The sequence below is a fragment of the Tachypleus tridentatus genome, chromosome 1, assembly GCF_004210375.1.
Source record: "Tachypleus tridentatus isolate NWPU-2018 chromosome 1, ASM421037v1, whole genome shotgun sequence".
In the NCBI taxonomy this organism is placed as follows: domain Eukaryota; kingdom Metazoa; phylum Arthropoda; class Merostomata; order Xiphosura; family Limulidae; genus Tachypleus; species Tachypleus tridentatus.
This window is the reverse complement of record NC_134825.1, coordinates 23365725-23386896: the sequence shown is the minus strand read 5'-3', so window position 1 is coordinate 23386896 and position 21172 is coordinate 23365725.

Genomic DNA, 21172 nt, shown 5'->3' with positions numbered 1-21172 from the left:
GCATTCAAATATCTAACACACAGTGAAAACTGTTCAATGTCTGAAATATTTGTTGCTTCATCAGCTAATATTGAGAAACACTTTGCAGCATTAACCCTGTTGACCAAAGCATCAAGAACATGAGTATTACAGGCATTGATGATTTCATTTTGAATTTGAGGACTCGGATACGTAGCATTCCTCTTTGTACTCTTAAGACTTGCTGAAAGATTGACATCACCCTTTGCCCTGTAGCGCAAAATTACACGAAAATTCCCATCATTATTGATGGGCTCCTCATCAGTTTCACCAACAAACATTGGACCAGAATCATATTTTATCCTCAAAGTTAAACCCTGTCTTCCACACAGCAATACAGTATAAATAATAGACATTAAATATTGCTGGTTCTGTTGAAGTCTTCAACTGCCTTCTTCCAATTTGTGTATAGAAACTTCACTAGTTGTCCCAATTTCTGGCTTCCAACACCAGCACCATCAGGAGCAAAAAGACAGCCCTACTTGCAGAAAGAACCCATTGCATGTTGACTATAGAGTAGCCATCTCCACTGTGAAAGCCAACGATGCTGAAAACGCAGCTTTCTTGGACCACACTGGGGAAAACATAATCACTTCCTGGCTTCCAAGCATTCTCAAGGAGGCATTTTTTGGTTTCAGCGTTTATCTAAAAGAGACAGAAAGACATAGTTCTAATTAAGTTATTTTGCACATAGGAAAGTTTGTTATGAGAGTACAATAACCTCAAAGAGAAAGGCTTAGAGCTGTACTTCACAGAGCAGGCCTAACATCCTGTAGCTGCAGGCCAACAATCGCTAGCAGCAATGAAATTTCAGTCTAAAACTCATCAGAGTGTTTGCATATAATGAGGAGTCGACTTACCTGTTTACCAATGCTGACATCATCAGAAATGTAATTTCCAATGTCCCAGACTGGACCTGAGGTGGTAGTGGCAACACTGCTAGAAGGCCACGGTGATGACTCTGACAATTCAGTTGACAATTCTGATTCAACCCGATTGACTGCAGCAGATTGATCAGGTTCAGCCTCAAGAATGGGTTTAAAGAACACATGCAGTGTCTTTTGCTTTTTCAGGCTTGACATAGTGAATGATCGTTTATCGCAACTTCTGTTTGTCAACGTCACATTCACAGTATCATTGGCGCCATCTTTTGAGAATGATTCACTGTAGATGGCGCCAATGGTACTAGGTTAGTGCCATGGTGCTGCCAGCCTGCCACGGTGCCACCCACTGTTTATTTGTGAAGTTAATTCTTGAAATCCATGGAATCTGAACATACACTGTTCATGATATTTCAATACGTATTATAAACACAATACATATATTTTGCACTCTTCTGAGTGACTCTATATTTTATATGTTGATGACAGGACTGTAGGCCTACTTTGTTTGGCCTGCTATTATATATATAGGCCTGTATATTTATTTTTGATTAAAAAAATAAGACAAACATCTGTGTGCAATTCTGAAATTTACCCAAAAGCTGGTCTCAGAATGCATAATTCAGGCTTTTCTTTCATGTTTTTATTTTAAAATTTCCCAGAGGGCATGCCCCCGGACCCCTCTAGCATGTCTTCGCGCCTGAGGCGCTTTCATGAAGCACTCAAACTACCCCCCCCCCCATTGGCCATTTCTGGCTACCCCCCTGCATTGATTAAAATGTTTGAAAATATCCGTTTACTTTATATTGTTTATTCCCACAGTTGACACTGTTACTGGTTCAATGAAATGTGAAGTTATTTTTCGATGAAATAAATCTCTCATCTGAAGTAAAAAGTAACAAAGTAAAAGTGGACTAAGTTTGTTTGTCGGAAATTCATCAAAAAGCTACACAATGGGCTACCTGTTCTCTGCCCACCATGGGTATCGAAACGCGGTTTCTAGCGTTGTAATTCCGAGACATACTGTTGTTACACTAGGGACGAACAAGTTTGACCTGGTGGTTAGCATGTCCTAACTATGAATCGGGAACTTTACCGTTCGTTTATTCTTTTAGCGAAAAACGAGCTTTGGACTTTAAGCCTGAAGGTGTGCTCTAAGATAAACCCAATGGGGTCGACATGGCCAGGTGATTAGGGAGCTCGACTCTCATTCTGTGAGTCGAGGGTTCGAATCCTTGTCGCACAAAACATGCTCGCCCTTTCAAACGTAGAGGCGTTATAAAGTCACTGTCAATCGCACTATTCGTTGGTAAAAGAGTAGCCCAAGAGTTGGCGATGGGTGGTGATGACTAGCTGCCTTACCTCTTGTCTTACACTGCTACATTAAGGAAGGTTAGCTCATATAGCCTTCGTTTAGCTTTGAACGAAATTGAAAACACACAAACAAACGAATTCCATTGTAGGGTAACCCAAGAGTTTGCGGTCAGTGCTGTTGAAAAAATTCCTTCATTTCAGTTTATCATTTGAAACTTCGGATGATTATGTGCAGGTAAGCCTTATGTAACGTGTATGTCTCCATTTACGTTTTAAAATATTAATTATTCCTTGTAATGTGAGCATATATCACTGAGAAGAAATAATTTCGTGAATATTAGGACAACTAGTTTCTCAATTTGTTTGTTGTATTTTTAATTTCGCGCAAAGCTACTCGAGGGCTATCTGCGCTAGCCATCCCTAGTTTAGCAGTGTAAGACTAGAGGGAAGGTAGCTAGTCATCACCACCCACCACCGACTCTTTTACCAACGAATAGTGCGATTGACCGTCACATTATAACACCCCCACGACTGAAAGGGCGAGCATGTTTGGTGCGACCAGGATTCGAACCCGCAACCCTCGGATTACGAGTCGAACGCCTTAACAAGTTTGGCCATGCCGGGTTCACCAGTTTCTCACTGATGTTTCAAACAGTCAAATTATTTCGTTCTTTCTGTTGATCAGTTATGAAGCTCACATGAGAAGTTAAGAAACCGCTTTGACGCAACTCTACGTCTTTGTTTTGCAGCTGTTCAATATTCTAATTGCACACTATCTGTGTTATTTTTTATCATTCTAGGTATAAGTTATTGACTAAAAACAAAAGTAAAAATACGTTTTAACTCTTACGGGTTTTTTCTTTCGAGAAATCTACGGCTAAGCAGTTGCATCTTCGAATTGAATACATTTCTAGTATTTGTTTGAACAATAAATTTGGCATCTGTAAAATCCAATAAGAAGACTTCGAAGCAGATCGAGAAAGCAGAAAATAAAAAGGAATAATTTTCTCCTATCTGTTACTTAGATTGCTCAAAACATTCGACCAATGTGGTACAGACATATAAAAAATGGACAAGAAATATTATCTCTGTGGTAATCATGTAACAAAGTACGATGAATGTAGCTACACAACTATTATTTTATATCTCTGTTACATATATGAAAGCCTAAAATAGGACAGAGTGAAATGTGTTGCTCCATTAAGTCAGAGTTTCACACTTTCACATTTAAGAAGCTGTTAGGTACTGAAGTATCGATTAAGTTATCGCGCCCGCTTCTCTCAAATCTCTGTTTTGTCTAAACACTTTGTTGGTAAAAGTGTAGCCCAAAAGTTGGGGGTGGGTGGTAGTGACGAGCTGCCTTTCATTTTGCTTTTTACTGCTATAGTGGGGACGGTTAGCACACATAGTTCTCGTGCAGCTTTGCGCGAAAATTAAAATAAAAAACTGCGAAATACGGTGTCGGTTAACGCAGGTCGTCTTTGCGATATTCAAAGTACACAAGCACTGAGAAATATGGTGTCGGAATGCGCAGACAGTCCTCGTGTAGGTTTTGGCACGAAATTCGAAATAAACAAAAAAAGAAATATACAAAGTAAATAAACTTAAAAATACAGTATTTCAAGACTTTTATATTAGAAATGAAAAATTGTGTACATTAGTGACTTTTCTTAAGCCTATATTGAGTATAGACTTTGGTTCTATTTATATTTTATGAATTCTCATTTTTTGCTACGAATAATTCATGATGAGAAAACGTTGCCACATATTTCACTGTTGCAACCTATTATTTCGTAAAGCATACTTGGAAACTATAATTTTTGTAACATTTGGTTAAATATTTAACATTTTTCATATCTTACTGCAAGATTTCTTGTAATTATAACTAAGATAATAAAAGTAAAAAATGTAATTACATCAAAACTGTCCCATAACACTTTTGAAAGACAAATTTTAGTAACAAAGGTTCTTCGATGGGACGATCTTGTTTAAAATACGTTTTTATTAGTCGACGTAAAAATCAAAACTACACAAACGACTTAATTTTGTATAAAACGTTAGTGTTTTAAAATAACTTGAACTTTTACTTAAAAAATATAAAGTTATTTTAATCTAAATGTTATGTCTAGTTTCAAACAGTGACATGGAAATATTATTCATTTAGGACCATTATTTTATACACAAACGTTTAGTGTTTAATCAGTGTGGTATTGTTGCTAACGTTTTACTGTTAATACTATTAATTTAGTACCATTATTTTTACACAAACGTTTAGTATTTAATCAGTATGGTATTGTTACTAACTTTTTACACTAATAAATGTTAACGAAAACAAATCAAAGTATACCAAGCGTATAATAAGGAACTATTCATAACGAATCAATATTTCTTGTAGATTTTGCCAATTAGTTAAAGTAGAGTTAGTGAGTTCAAACGTTGTCTATTTAGAAACTAAGAGAACCTCTTTAACATATTGGTATATAAATTAAAATATGATAAATGTGATAGACTTATTATCGTATGTATATTTTTTAACGTTGATTTTAAATTTATATTTAAAAATGTTTATTTGATTTTGAGTTTCGGCCAAAGCAACACAAGGGCTATCTGCGCTAGCCGTTCCTAATTTAGCAGTGTTAGACTAGAATGCAGGCAGCTAGTAATCACCACTCACCGCCAACTCTTGGGCTACTCATTCACAAACGCATACTTGGATTAACCGTAACATTATAACGTTCCTACGGCTGAAAAAGAAAGCATGTTTGATGTGACGGGGATTCGAACCCGCGACCCGCGGATTACGAGTCGAACACTTTAACTCACCTGGCCAAGTCGGGCCCTTTAGAAATGTACACAACTGATACTGTTGAATCTGCATCTCAAAATTCCCGTTTATCCACTATAATAGAAGATAATCGTGTGTAAGAATCAATAATGTATGTGGACGAAAACGCTTGTTTATCGTTTATACTGTTGTGTAAACTAAGATTTTAAAACACTATCTTCATGCCTATAAATATATTTAACACGAAGCGCCCAGAAATAGTATATGTTACTGGTTTACTGTAGTTGATGTACTATAAACCTCGGAAGCTATAAATGTGATTTAACGCTTCGTAATCGGGAACTTCAGATATTTTACTAGAAACGTTTATAAATTTTAGAAATTTAAAACCATGTAACTTCGTCGGATTCATATCGGACATTAGTAATTTTACGAATACATTACAAAGCTTCACCAGTGGAAAAACTTAATGTGTAACCGGTGAAGAAAGAAGAAACAGACCTGTTCAGTGAATAGTACCTCAATCAACTCGAAGTTAACTAGCTGGTCTTGAATCCATGACATAATGCATCTAAGAAGTTCCAGACCAGATAGAAGACTCAGTATTATTTGTAGTGTGTTTGTAAAATTGTGTACATAGATCATTATTTGTAATAAGTGTTCAGTAAATCGCTTTATTGTTTGTATAAAATATATTTGTATTAAAAAAAGAAACCGTGCGTGTCAGTCTTGTTGGCAAGTATCATAAATTAGAAACGTGTCGTAATTTAATTAACTTCTAAAGTCAAATTATCATGTAACTCAATTTGAGGCCACTCGAAATTATTACATTATGTAATAAAGTGGGAGCTCGTCCGGAATAAGTTGTAATATATAACACAGATAAGTAAAGTTTATATTGTAATAATTATAGTGATAGCCAAGAGAAAAGGCAGCTTGTCAACGCTAACAACCAACTCTTATCAGACTGAATAACGGGATTTTACTTATACTCTTATTACACACCCACTGCCCAGAAAGGGCAGTATGTTTTTTATTGTTTTTTTGTGTGTGTGGTAAAGGGATACGACCAAAATACCTTAGTTCCAGAGAAAGATAAACAGGATTTAGCTGCTGAGAAGGTTAAGGTGTAGGAACTGATTACCATCCTTAATAATGATAATATACTCAACACTTTTACATAGTGTTAATCTCTCCCTACTTAAACTTTCAGGAAGCTGATAAAATGATCCTGTTTTGTGAAGCCCTTGCACATAAAGATTATATACAAAGCATGATTGAAACTATTCACAAAAAATGTTAATTACATTATTTTTCACACAGTATGTTCCCAAAAATTACAAATAGTCTGGGATCCATGATAGGCATTAACATTTTTATACGTCTGTAGCAGAATCAGCTTTGTCTTGGCCAGCCAGGAACAATGAGGACACGTCAAGTATGGAGAATAAACAATATACCATTTTATTTACACACTAAATCCTCTTAATCGGTCAGTAGATTATCTTAAAAATATTTTAGAGACATGGATACGTTTATTGTCTTCTCGACTTGTTGTTCAAGTCTACTCAGTGAACAATATTCCAGAACATCCTTGAAGATTCCCTCAGCCAAACATATGAAGAACACGAGCGGCTTCCTCAAAATTACAAGGTATTATATCTCAAGAAAACTTTACTGCATATTGTTTTCGTCAATTAACAAGCTTATTTTCTAATAAATACTAATTGTCTTTTCTACTGTTGTATTTAGCTTAATATTGTTTTATATATATGTTTCTTTGACTTTATGGTAATGGCTTATATACATATATCTCGATATAAATATACCTGTTTGTATGCATGTAGTATTGTACAAAATTACGAAAACACTTTAACAAAATTGGCATAAAATTCAATTAATTACACGATTGCTCTTCCTCTATTGTATGAAAATGAACACAACCAGGGGTGCAGCCACGTGTTGGTGGCTTACACATGATTGACTGTCACACCACCAATTAGCCAAAACCACGTTAGAATAATGCCTATAAAAGTACAGGCTATTATAAATCTATCAAGAGCTGTTGTAGTGATACTGTCTGTTACGTATTACTATTTATTATGTTACATACTTTACGTATTACTATTTCAAATAACCGGAAATTTTAATTTGAAGTTAATTAAGTGTTAATATCTATCAAAGTTATTACAGTTGCCATCAAGATCGATACACAGAATTTTCTTCTTTAAACACAAATATGTTTTATTATACAAAAAACACAATACAATTTATAATTGTTATTACTAATAGTTATTACAAATGATAGTTTACAAACTTATAAACATACCGCATCTGATATCGTGTCTCGAATTGAATATTTCATCGATGATCCAGGTCAAGTTAATTCTGATTTGATACTGTCACACCTCTCTGAAGCAAGTTAAATTGTTGGTTCTAATTTGGCCTCACACAGGACACAAGTTGACTTTTTTCCGGCAAAGATATTTAATGTCCTCGTGGAAATAAAAACGTTCGAAGTAATTCACTCAAATTAATTTGTTTGTAATGTTCGAAATTTATAACGGTTCCTGGTCTAGTTTTGTAGTTTTCCCATTTATAAGCTTTAATCACAATTATACCTTCGAAGACCCATGGCGCACTTACTGTAACTGTCCAATAATCTTCTGTTTCTCAGCAAGCCGCTTTAGTAGGAATCATTCGAGTTTGTAGAAATTTCAACAATGTTTTAGCGCGTTTTCATAAAATAAATATTGTTGATTTTTACACTCGAGAATCTGTTATAAATTTGGAGAGCAGACGAGACTTGCTCAATACACAGTAAAAGAAATTCAAGTCTCATGCAAAAATAAAACCTATACGGAAACAAGTGTAGTTATCAAAATGTATAACAGTAAATCCGTCACAAGTCTTTAGCTCCCAATACATAAGCATGGACGACAAACATGTAGTTCACGGTTTTTGGTGGTAAAGGTTTTAATATAAGACTAATTTAGATGTATTTCATGTTTTAATTAAAACTGTCGATGTAGAAAGCCTAAACTCTTAAAAATTGATGTTAAATACCTCAGAGCAAGTTTTCTACGTGATACAAAACAGTTCAGTAAAACTTTTACCAATGTTTTAACTGTGGAGATGATAATATAATCTGCCCCCAGTGGCACAGCGGTATGTTTACGTACTCACACCGCTGTAAACCGGATTTCGATACCAGTGGTGGCCAGAGCACAAATAGCTCGTTGTGTAACATTGTGCTTAATTAAAAACAATCAATCAGTTAATGTTACCTAAAAAAATACGATACATATTAGTACGGAATAGCTTAATTGAACATTCAGCCCCTGCTTAAGAGAGAGAACTAAACCAAAATGCTGGCATTTTCAAACAATGTGATGAATTAGTCTGTAGGAATGATGCTCTTTGAGAAAAATTGTTTTATAACAATGCTTTACGTGACGAATTAAGCTGTAGAAGAGTGCACTTTACAGAGAACTTAAGTTCAAATATTATTTGGCAATAATAATCGATAGTTTGCTCAGTTTCCATGATAATAATGCTTTCAACGTCAATGTAGAACATTTATCATGAACTATATTGATAAGAACATTACAAGCGTGGACTGTATCTCAACCAATGGTGTTAGAGAGCCGCATAAAACTCCTGACAGGTAGTACATATTATCAATCATAACTTTCCTTCATAAACAAAATCTATTGCTTAGTAATTCATCTTCTAAATAACACAACAACCCCAAATAATAAATGCAGTGAAACGACTCGTGGAAGGTGAAAAAGGCCAATAGAACTCTTGGAACCATGATTTGAACTATGCAGAATATCAATATGGATATTATTAAGTTTGTGTGGAGTATTGTGAAAAATTAATACTATTTTCACTAATTGTGAAAATATTGCGAAACAATATTTGAGGTCATACCTTGACAAAACTTATTTTACCATAAAAACAAATTTTAAAGAAGAAAATAAAAAGTCTATATTTTTCCTTTTATTTTTTATTTTGCGTCATTATTTATTGTTTTTAACTATTATATACGTGTCATTTTTATTTTGGCTTAAATTTATTTAATACAGTCCGTATTATTTATTACATGATATAAATGCCTGAATCAAACTGTGCTATCTTTTCACCATTGAGTTATATTTTGAGCGATTCCTCTGATGTTTTGATCTAATCCGCTGGACTATTAGTAAGATAAGCTGATATAATGACATATCGTACATATTTACATGTGGATTACATTTTGTGAGGAAGTATTTAACTGTTGTAAAACTGTAATTGACTTAAAACTTAACGTAACACTTTATCTGTAAAAACAGCTTCAGTTAAAACCTGTGTTGAAGTGTGTTACTTAAGTTACGATATTGCTTTTAAAACTTTGATCTTTTTCTAGTAAACATCCACAAAAACTTAATCCCTTGACACATTCCTTAAAGGTATTCTTTATTTACGTAATTTGAAGGTTTATTTATAACCGTATTCTCTATAAATTGTTTGAGTTTTAAGTTATGTTACCATAAAAGGCTGATGTAGCGAAATGAGGTTGTTGTTTAATTGGTACAAATCTACACAATGAGCTACTTGTACGCTATTCGTCACGACAACTCGAACTCAAATGTGAGCTTTTTAATTCCGTAAATTTAACGTTAACGGCCGAAGGGATATTTTAAAATAAGTATTTCCTATAGTGGAAAATAAAAATAAGATTAGAAAATATTAAAGCGTATATCAATATTGTTTTTTTACACAATTCAAACCTGGTGAATATATATAAAATTAACATTTAAAGCTGCAACATAATTCGTTCTTTCTACGTAGCAGATATTAGGATAGTACTGATCATGACTTCTTAGCTGTTCTCTTATTCACACTCGATGTAGGACTTTTCTTACAACAATATAACTAAATAAACAAAAGTTTAAAAAACATAAAATAATTACGTTTCCTAGAGTTTATAATTTGTTTCTGACGCACATATGGTTATTTAAAGTTTTATTCCACAAAAAACTCTCGTCATAATCACACTAGGCTTTAATTTTCTTCTTAAATTACAATAAGATGCTTCATTTTGTGAAATTTAAAGAAGACCCCTTTTTATAACTATTTCTGAAAAGGTATCTTTAATATAAGAAAACCTTCGCCTGGAAAAAAGCAGTCGTATCTTAATGGAATGTTCAAACCCTAATTAAGTGTATAGGGCAATTAACATTCCACAAATATTTCTTGTGGTTTCGAAATATTCTAACGTTTAAAATAATAATGTTTAAAGAATTATTCTTTTATTTTTCTTAAAAATTCCCGCAGCTTCTCTCCGATTATCAAAATTTGTGCTTTTTTATAGTATTAAGTTCTGGCCATACTGATTAAATAAGATACTATTAAGTTTAGTTTTATACACAAGATAATAGGATTTTTGTAAATTCACAGCTGAAGTTCAGTTCCCAAGTAAGTGACAAATTGAAAAATTTAGAATGCCGAAAACATTTTAAAAAATTCTTTTTGAAAATTCATTACAAATTGTAAGGCTTAAACACGCATGGTAGACTTTGATCTGTTTTCGTTAACATTTATTATTGTTAAAAGTTAGCAACAATACCACACTGTTCAAACACGAAAACTATGTATAACACAGTGATATTAAAATTAATAGTATTAATAGTAAAACGTTAGTAACAATACCACACTGATCAGACCAGGTGAATTAAAGCGTTCGACTCGTAATGTGAGGGGTGCACCAACCAACCATTCTCGCCCTTTCAGTCATGGGGGCGTTATAATATGATAGTCAATCCCACTATTCGTTGGTAAAAGAGTAGCCCAAGAGTTGGCGGTGGGTGGTGATGACTAGCTGCCTTCTCTGTAGTCTTACCCTGCAAAATTAGGGGCGGCTAGCGCAGATAGCCCTCGAGTAATTTTACGCGAAATTCAAAACAAACCACACTGATCAAACAATTGTGTATAAAATAATAGTACTAAATGAATAATATTTATGTCACCATTTGAAACAAGATATAACATTTATATCAAAATAACTTTGTATTTTTTAAATAAAAGTTCAATCTATTTTAAAACACTAAAAAGTTTTATAAAAATAAGTCGTTTATGTAGTTTTGATTTTTACGTCGACTAATAAAAACGTTTTATTTTAAACAAGATCCCCCATCGAAAGTACTTTTTACTAAAATATGTCTTTCAAAAATGCTATGGTACAGTTTTAAGTAATTACATTTTTTCTTTTATTTTCTCAGTTATAATTACAATAAATCTTCCAGTAAGATATGAAAATGTTAATTTTAACCAAATGTTAAAATTTAGTTTAACAGTACTTTACCAAATAATAGGTTGCAAAAGCGAAACATGTGGCAACGTTTTCTCATCTTGAATTACTTGTCGCAAAAAATGAGAATTCATAAAATATAAATAGAACCAAAGTCTATACTCAATATAGGCTAAAGAAAAGTCACTAATGTACACAATTTTTCATTTCTAATATACAAGTATTGAAATACTGTATTTCGCAGTTTATTAACTTTGTATATTTTTGTTTATTTCGAATTTCGTGCCAAAACCTACACGAGGGCTCTCTGCGCTTTCCGACACTATATTTCTCAGTGTTTGTTTACTTTGAATATCGCGTAAAGCTACACAAAGACACCCTGCGTTAACAGACACCATATTTCGCAGTGCATTTGATTACTTTGATTTTCGCGCAAAACTGCACGAGAACTATGTGTGCTCGCCGTCCCTAATATAGCAGTAAAAAGCAAGATGAAAGGCAGCTCGTGACTACCACCCACCCCCAACTTTTGGGCTACACTTTTACCAACGAAGTGTGTAGACAAAACAAAGAGATTTGAATGTCTTTGCGTGTTTCTTATAGCAAAGCCACATCGAGCTATCTGCTCAGCCCACCGAGGGGAATCGAACCCCTGATTTTAGTGTTGTAAATCCGGAGACATACCGCTGTACTAGCGGGGGGCAAGAGATTTGAGAGAAGCGGGCGCAATAACTTAATCAATACTTTAGTACCTAACAGCTTCTTAAATGTGAAAGTGTGAAACTCTGCTCCATTAAGTCAACACATTTCACTCTGTCCTATTTTAAGCTTTCATATATGTAACAGAAATATGAAATAATAGTTGTGTAGCTACATTCATCGTACTTTGTTACACGATTCCCACAGAGGTAATATTTCTTGTCCATTTTTTATATGTCAGTACCACATTGGTGGAATGTTTTGAGCAATCAAAGTAACAGATAGGAGAAAAGTATTCCTTTTTATTTTCTGCTTTCTCGATCTGCTTCAAACTCTTCTTATTGGATTTTACAGATGCCAAATTTATTGTTCAAACAAATATTTGAAATGTATTCAATTCGAAGATGCAAATACTTAGCCGTAGATTTCTCGAAAGAAAAAACCCGTAAGAGTTAAAACGTATTTTTACTTTTGTTTTTAGTCAATAACTTATACCTAGAATAATAAAAAATAACACAAATAGTGTGCAATTAGAATATTGAACAGCTGCAAAACAAAGTTGTAGAGTTGCGTCAAAGCGGTTTCTTAACTTCTTATGTGAGCTTTATAACTGTTCGACATAAAGAACGAAATAATTTTACTGTTTGAAACTTAGTGAGAAACGAGTTGTCCTGATAGCCATCGAATCGTTTCTTCTCAGTGTACGTGTTCAGAATACGAGGAATCATTAATATTTTAAAACGTAAATGGAGACATACACGTTACATAAGGCTTACCTGCACCTAATCATCCCAAGTTTCAAATGATAAACTGAAATGAAGGAATTTTTTCAACAGCACTGACTGCAAACTCTTGGGTTACCTAACAGTGAAATTCGTTTCTTTGCGTGTTTTCAATTTCGCTCAAAGCTAAACGAAGGCTATATGAGCTAGCCATCCCTAGTTTAACAGTATAAGACAAGAGGTAAGGCTGCTAGTCACCACTATCCACCGCCAACTCTTGGGCTACTCTTTTACCAACGAATAGTGGGATTGACTGTGACTTTATAACGCCCCTACGGTTGAAAGGGCGAGCATGTTTTGTGTGACAAGGATTCGAACCCTCGACTCACAGAATGAGAGTCGAGCCCCCTAATCACCTGGTCATGTCGAGCCCATTGGGTTTTTCTTAGAGCACACCTTCAGGCTTAAAGGCCAAAGCTCGTTTTTTCGCTAAAAGAATAAACGAACGGTAAAGTGCCCGATTCATAGTTAGGGCATGCTAACCACCAGGTCAACCTTGTTCGTCCCTAGAGGTACAGCAGTATGGCTGCGAACTTACAACGCTAGAAACCGGATTTCGATACCCATGGTGGGCAGAGAACAGGTAGCCCATTGTGTAGCTTTTTCATGAAATTCGAACAAACAAACTTAGTCCACTTTTACTTTGTTACTTTTTACTTCAGACGAGGGTTTTATTTCATCGAAAAATAACTTCGCATTTCACTGAACCAGTAACACTGTGACCAATGTGGGTATAAACAATATAAAATAAAACAGATATTTTCAAACATTTTAATCAATGTGAGCAAAAACAGCTAATAAGGGGTAATAACAGACAAAATTATCGCGAAGTAGTTTTTGACAAGTCATCAACTAAAACAAGACTTTGATATAGAGAGCAGCCCACAACGTAGGAGCTTCCTAAACATTATTTTAATCGGTTTTTTGTTTCAATCTATTTTAGACTAATATAAGGCCCGGCATTGCCAAGCGTGTTAAGGCCTGCGACTAGTAATCTGAGAGACGCGGGTTGGAATCCCCATCTCGCCAAACATGCTTGCACTTTCAGCCGTGAGGGCGTTATAATTTGACGGTCAATCCCACTATTCATTGGTAAAAGAGTAGCCCAAGAGTTGACGGTGAGAGGTGATGACTAGCTGCCTTACATCTAGTTTTGACTGCAAATATTAGGGACAAGCTAGCACAGATAGCCCTCAGATTGATTATTTAAGAAAATTTTGTTCTTTACGTTTTTTGTTTTCGCTGAAAGCGACTCGAAGACTATCTGCGCTAGCCGTGTATGGTGCGACTGGGATTCGAACCCGCGACCCTCGGAATACGAGTCGAACGCCTTAAGCTACGTGGCCATGCCGGACCTGAGAGAGAGTAACAAATATGTTTGTTCGCTTACACAAGTGTTATAATTACTCATTACACATAAGATAAATTCTTTAAAGGTCTTTAAAAAGATTTATGAAAGTAAAGTGAATTAAAACTTTCAATACATACAAAGACATAATTAAAATATTAATAAAAAAATTAATATTTTAGAAGGGTGAATCTTTGGCTGAATGTAACGTTTTAACATGCAGCTGTTGTTAAAGAAAAATACGGAGAATTGTTTCCCAAATGAAGCACTGAAATTGGCACTTCGGAGGAAATTATATTAAGCAATGAGATCAACTTTATATGTATATAAATTGTTATAACAAAAAATACTAGAACACTCTACAGATATGTATTCTATATTATAAAAACATTTTTCAAATAAACTAATTATTTTGTGACATTTCGCTCTATTACTGTAGCCTAACATGTGTAATGATCTATTTAAAAACAACATTCACAGAAATATACAGCCCGACATGGCCAGGTGTTTAAGGTGCTGGACTCGCAATATTAGGGTCGCAGGTTAGAATCCTCATCACACCAAACATGTTCGTTCTTACAATAGTGGAAGCATTATAATGTGACAGTCAATTTCACTATTCATTGGTAAAACAATAGCCCAAGAGTTGCCGTTGTATGGTGATGACTAACTTTCTTCTCTCTAGTCTTACACTGCAAAATTATAGACGCTTAGCGCAGATAGCCCTCGTGTAGCTTTGCGCAAAATTGAAACAAACAAAATGGTACAGAGGGATTGACCTACCTGATGTAACGATAAAGCTGTTTTATAACCCACACAGAACGGCACTGTAGCTAAGGCGAAAGCCCACTTTATATATTGAATAAATACGAAAACCGTCCGTCTTACCGTGTGTCACGCCGACATCCTGAACGTTACCATAGCGACTAACAGGCAATTTATATGATATGTTGGTACTTTGTGCTGCGATAAGAAAGTTTATCCATTTAAAATTCTTCCTGCCTTATATATTAATATATATGAAACGGATGATACGCTACTTTGAACATATAATTGAATTTGAGGGTAGGTTGGTATAAAATGTGATGCGTAATAAAATTGAATAGGGTATACGCGCGCCATATGCTTCATATACCTGGTGCACAAAAACCATAATAATTAGCCAACCTTCCCTCTATGAAGATACATTCAAACAACATGAACAAAAATTGTCCAGTCAAATCCCTTAACTATAACTCTATAATAACCATTATGTTTTACCCGCAGCACATTTCAATTTTGTAAATACCAAAATTAAAACGCACTTCTTCAGCTCATACATTAGTACTGGATTATTACTAATTATAATGTAAAATATTATAATATAATTATATTATTACTATATTATGAAATTATAATTAATTTTTATACAGCATGTTTATAATACATTTATTTAAACATGACTTTAAGAAGAAAAAATAGTCATTATTTCCCTTCTGCTTGTTTACAGATAAAAGAACTTCATTACCTTCATTGTGGATAACGAAAGCATGTTGTGTATAACGCTAAGGCTGCTTTAGAACCTAACCAGAAAGGTGAAGCAGTTTCAATGAAAACCTGTTTATATAAATGTATATTTTCTTTATGTCTCATAATCGTTAAATGTTTACTGGCTCTTCCTGTTTAAGGCGGAATCGCACGGGACGGAGACCAAGTGAGATTTCCGGCTTAAGCAATATCTATGGTATATTTATCAGAATAAGTACAAAAATAGACTTTGAAAACATACATAAGCACAAAAAATCTTAAATTTATTTGAAGAATGTGTCCAATTTCAACTATTTCTTTTTTTAACGGGCTTTCACATGCGGTTAAAAGACAACGTTAATTCTACGGCCTTTTCATGAAGTTCATTTTCCCCCTTCATTTTTTGCATACAGTTTGATAGCGTTAATATAACTTAACACTTGGGATGAAGTAGGAATTTCTATTTCCTCACTGTATTTCCCATTTTGTTCATATTCTGAATCTCTCACACTGTCACCATCTTGAGATTCTATTATAGATTTTAAATCAATTTCATCAGTTTCTGTTAAAACATTCTTGTCAACGTTCACAAAACTTTCTGTGTTCACAGAATCACCTGCATCAACCTTCTCAATCAGATTTTGGATTTCACTAGAATCATCATAACAAACAAATTCTCCACAATCTCTGCCATTATCAAGAATAAATCCACAGTTTCGAAAGCACTTTATTTCGCATTCGTCTTTAACGCATTTGAATTACTTACAAATGCAATTGCATCTAATACGTCAATTTTCATGGTCATTTCAGATGCTCTCTTACAGTTGTCCATGTTTTCAATAATATACTGAAACATCAGTTTTCTGTATTTCAATTGTATACACTGTATAATTCCATTATCTAGTGGCTGTAGAACTGATGTTGTACATGGAGGTAGAAAGATTAAACCAACATTTGAAAGTTGAACTTTGGGTGACAAGTTGAATTATCTAAGAAAAGTAGAATATTCCTATTTTCTTGTCCCATTCTTTTGTTTAATTTATTCAAAATTTCCTTGAATATAATAGCACTTGTCATCCACACTTTGTTATTTGCTTTCCATTCCACAGGAAGTTGATTCTTCCTTAAATTTTTGAAACAGCGCAGATTTTCACCTTTACCTATTACTCATGGTTTCTCCAGTTTTCTACCAGCAAATGTGACTAAAAGTACAGTCAATCGTTCTTTCGAATAGCCACCTCGGAAATAATGACGACAGAAAAAAGAACAGAATATATTTAACCAATACTTACTGTAACAAAATGTCCGAGAATTTATTAATATTTAAACAAATTTTTAATTAAACAAGAATTTATTAATATTTAAAGAAATTATTAATTAATTAAGAAATTAATATTTAATCAAAATCAATTTTTCGCCTTACTCATGTTGTAATCCTACTTGCTGGGTTAAGTGGGTTAAGGCGTTCGACTCGTAACCTGAAGGTCGCGGGTTCGAATCCCGGTCGTACCAAAGATGCTTGCCCTTTCAGCCGTGAGGGCGTTATAACGTGACGGTCAATCCCACTATTCGTTGGTGAAAGAGTAGCCCAAGAGTTGGCGGTGGGTGGTGATGACTAGCTGCCTTCCCTCTAGTCTTACCTGCAAAATTAGAGACGGCTAGCGCAGATAGCCCTCGAGTAGCTTTGCGCGAAATTCCAAAAAAAAACAAACAAATCCTACTTGTTGATAGATAAGGTTGGTGAGAGATAGTTTTCCGTCCGCGTTCCGCAGGTTCCGCCGTATTGAAGGCCTTTTAAAAGAGAAATTTTAAGATTATGTTGCAAAATTTTGATGTTTCCGGCATGTACAGATTTCCGCCCTTTGCAGGTTTTACTGCATATATATATATATATATATATATATATATACACAGGTTTGTTTGTGTTTTTTTTTAAGTTCGCGCAAAGCTACACGAAAGCTATCTCTGCTCGCCGTCCTTAATTTAGCAGTATAAGACTAGAGGTAAGGTAGCTATCATCACCCCTCACCGCCAACTCTTGGCCTACTTTTTTACCAATGAATAGTGGGATTGACCCTTACTTTATAACGCTCTCACGGCTAAAAGGGCTAGCAGGTGTATTGTGACGGGGATTCCAACCCGCGACCCTCAGATTACAAGTACAGTGCCTTAACCACCTGGCCATGCCGGGCCTAAATATATAGGTGACTGTCATTTTACTTTTGATACTTCGGCATTAACATATAGTTTTGCAATATGTATTGGCCACAATGATTGAGAAAAATATTTTGTTTGCAAAGTAAGAGGAAAATATTTGGTATGGTAGAAAGCTTAGCACATAGAATTTTTAGGGTTTGAAATAGTCAGAATTTGTAGATATTCGTGTGATTCAATGACTTTGGGAATAATGCTTTTTTCTTCGTAAATTTCGATCACGTAATACACGATGTTTGTCCTCTAAATCTGATGTTGACGCGAAAGAATTATATAAAGTGTTGAACTCAGCCTGCTTTAGTTAATTCAACAAAAACGTTTATATCGCAATTGAAATTAACCCAGGTAAGCTATCAAGTGCTACGCTTGGCATCTAGCGGTCAGAAGACGTATTACAAAAATCACGACAAATATATTTTGAGGTGATAGACACATTTAGACACAAACACACAAAGTTGATAAATATTTTCGGCCTACATATTTTGCATCGGATTTTTTAATTTACTGAAAATAAAATTATTTTTTTTAGTTTAATTCAACAAGTTAAAATATAAGCTTTGCGAGCTCAGTTTACACTGTTGTTCCAATCAAATTAATCATGTTTAAATATTGTATATTAGTTAGCTTTTTGGGTAATTCTTGAATGAAAATATTCTAGAGTTTGAATAATTATATAGTGAGCATTATAATTACCAACTAATACGGGTCCGGCATGGCCAAGCGTGTTAAGGCCTTCGACTCGTAATCCGAGGGGCGCGGGTTCAAATACCTGTTGTCGCACCAAACATGCTCGCCCTCCCAGTCGTTGGGGCGTTTTAATGTCAATCCCACTATTCGTTGGTAAAAGAGTAGTCCAAGAGTTGGCGGTGGGTGGTGATGACTAGCTGCCTTCTCTCTAATCTTACACTGCTAAATTAGGGACGGCTAGCACAGATAGCCCTCGAGTAGCTTTGTGCGAAATTCAAAAAACAAACAAACTAATATGGTAAGATACTCGGGCTGTTTTTGTTAGATTACAGTGCAAGTTATGCTTAATGTTGATTCACACTTGCATCATAGAAGTATTCTTATTTTTATGACATTATGTTTCATTTTTTAAATATATATTTCTTTGCCAAACGATTTTAAGAATATTGTTATTATATAGACGATATTTCTATATCGTCTATATAATACAAGTAATATCATATTTTAATATCATTGCCTACAAATAAAGTATCAGGATTTTTTTTTTCGTTTAAAAATATTTCATACAATTGATATATTATTTTGTGTTACAAATACAAATAGTTATTTAATTATTTTGAGTCTTGTATATTTTGGTTTTATCTTACCAACTGTTATTTTCTTACAACCCACTCTGTGACGCAGCGTTGGAACAAACAACTTGAAAAAGAACCATAATAAAAAATATTGAATTTAAAGCCAGGCAGTAACTCAAATATTCAATGACAATAATAAATGAATCTGAAAACAATGTGCTTCGTTTTGAACTATAAATTGACAAGTTAACTTACATGTTTAGAAGCCACGACAGTTCTGTCTGCTGGTGTTTGGTTTTAAGAGTCTGGCGTGGCCTGTTGACTAGCTTGTCAAACTTATATCAGAGATTTGCGTCTCATTGATTGAATTAAAAAAATACGATCAAATTCCTTTAGTCTAGCGAATCAAAATTTAGTGTACTTTGTTTCGTAACAAACTTTAATCATAATGCTGTTATTATTATTATTATTCCACTCGATTCCAAGAAGGAGCATAGGGCCGCAATCACTTGCGGATTCATTAACAGGCTGGTTTTTTAAGTAAGCAGATTGTTAGCCTACTGCACAACCCCCAACCAGGAGAAGAAACCTGAGCCATCCCTAATTTTGTTGTGGACCAGGGAACATCAGCTTCAACATAAAGATTTTCTTCCCCTCTCAGAAATTATGTGATTGACACACTTAGTGAATATTATTTACATAAGAAGATATTTGGTGTCTACAAAAACCTGTGTCGCATGTTAAACAAAATAAAGTCCTCTATTATCTTTGATGTAGAGTTACTGTGGAAATCTACGAAAAAGATCATAAAGCTGAATGTGGAATTAAAACCGAAATATGAAGATATTATATATTGTACTCGATTTTAACTTCTAATAATTCGTTATTAATCTTGCAAAAGACAAAGAACGTAGATTATCTCGAACTTGATGCAGTACACCGTATTTTAACTAAACATAACAATATTTAATGTTTTGTATTGTGTATATATATTTTCCACACCAGTGACAAAAGCGGCGTGATTCGAAATGGTCACACTTTAGCAGCAATCGAAACGATAGTTCTTTATTTTTGATTCATTTTTCAGATGACTGTATTCAAATATTTACAATAGTACCCCCATTAAATATTAAAATACAATCATGGATTCCACGTAGGTAACTTACCGCACTGTTAAATAATTCTAAGCGCAAATTGTAACAGATTTACTGTTGTACATTTGTCTCGGTGCCCACGCTTGTTTCTGTGTAGCTTTCTTTTTGCATTCACGTATATTCTTAACTGTTTATTGTAGAACGTAATGATTGACAGTATTGTTGAAAGCGAATTTGGGTGAACGTTCATCAGCCTCATGTTATTGATATATAAAAACTGACGTGCTGAGAGGTAAGATATTATTATTGTTGGAGAGCTACAGTCAGTGTGCTATAGGCCTAGGAAGTTATAACTGTAATTAACGCCTATTAATCAGAAAACTACAGAATTTGACCAGGAACATTGATAGATTTCGAACATTACGAAATGTTCAACTTCAGCAAATTATTTCATTAGTGTTTCTACGAGGACATTAATATTTCCCTCGGTAAAAAGTGAACTTTTAGCCACTTTCAGGCCAACCGAACTAGCTAGCTGAAGCGAATAAACTGTTGTATATTTCATGAGTTTAATACTATTATAAATAATCAACAACAATGAATTAAAAGAGCTTGTTTGTTTGTTTTTGAATTTCGCACAAAGCTACTCGAGGGCTATCTGTGCTAGCCGTCCCTAATTTAGCAGTGTAAGACTAGAGGGAAGGCAGCTAGTCATCACCACCCACCGCCAACTCTTGGGCTACTCTTTTACAAACGAATAGTGGGATTGACCGTCACATTATAACGTCTCCACGAATGGGAGGGCGAGCATGTTTGGCGCGACGCGGGCGCGAACTCGCGGATTACGAGTCGCACGCCTTACGCGCTAGGCCATGCCAGGCCCATTAAAAGAGCATTTTAAGAGTTAAATATATATTAATCTGTTCTTTAGCTTCTGAGCAGTAAATATTCTGTTTTGAAATAATTAGTTGCAT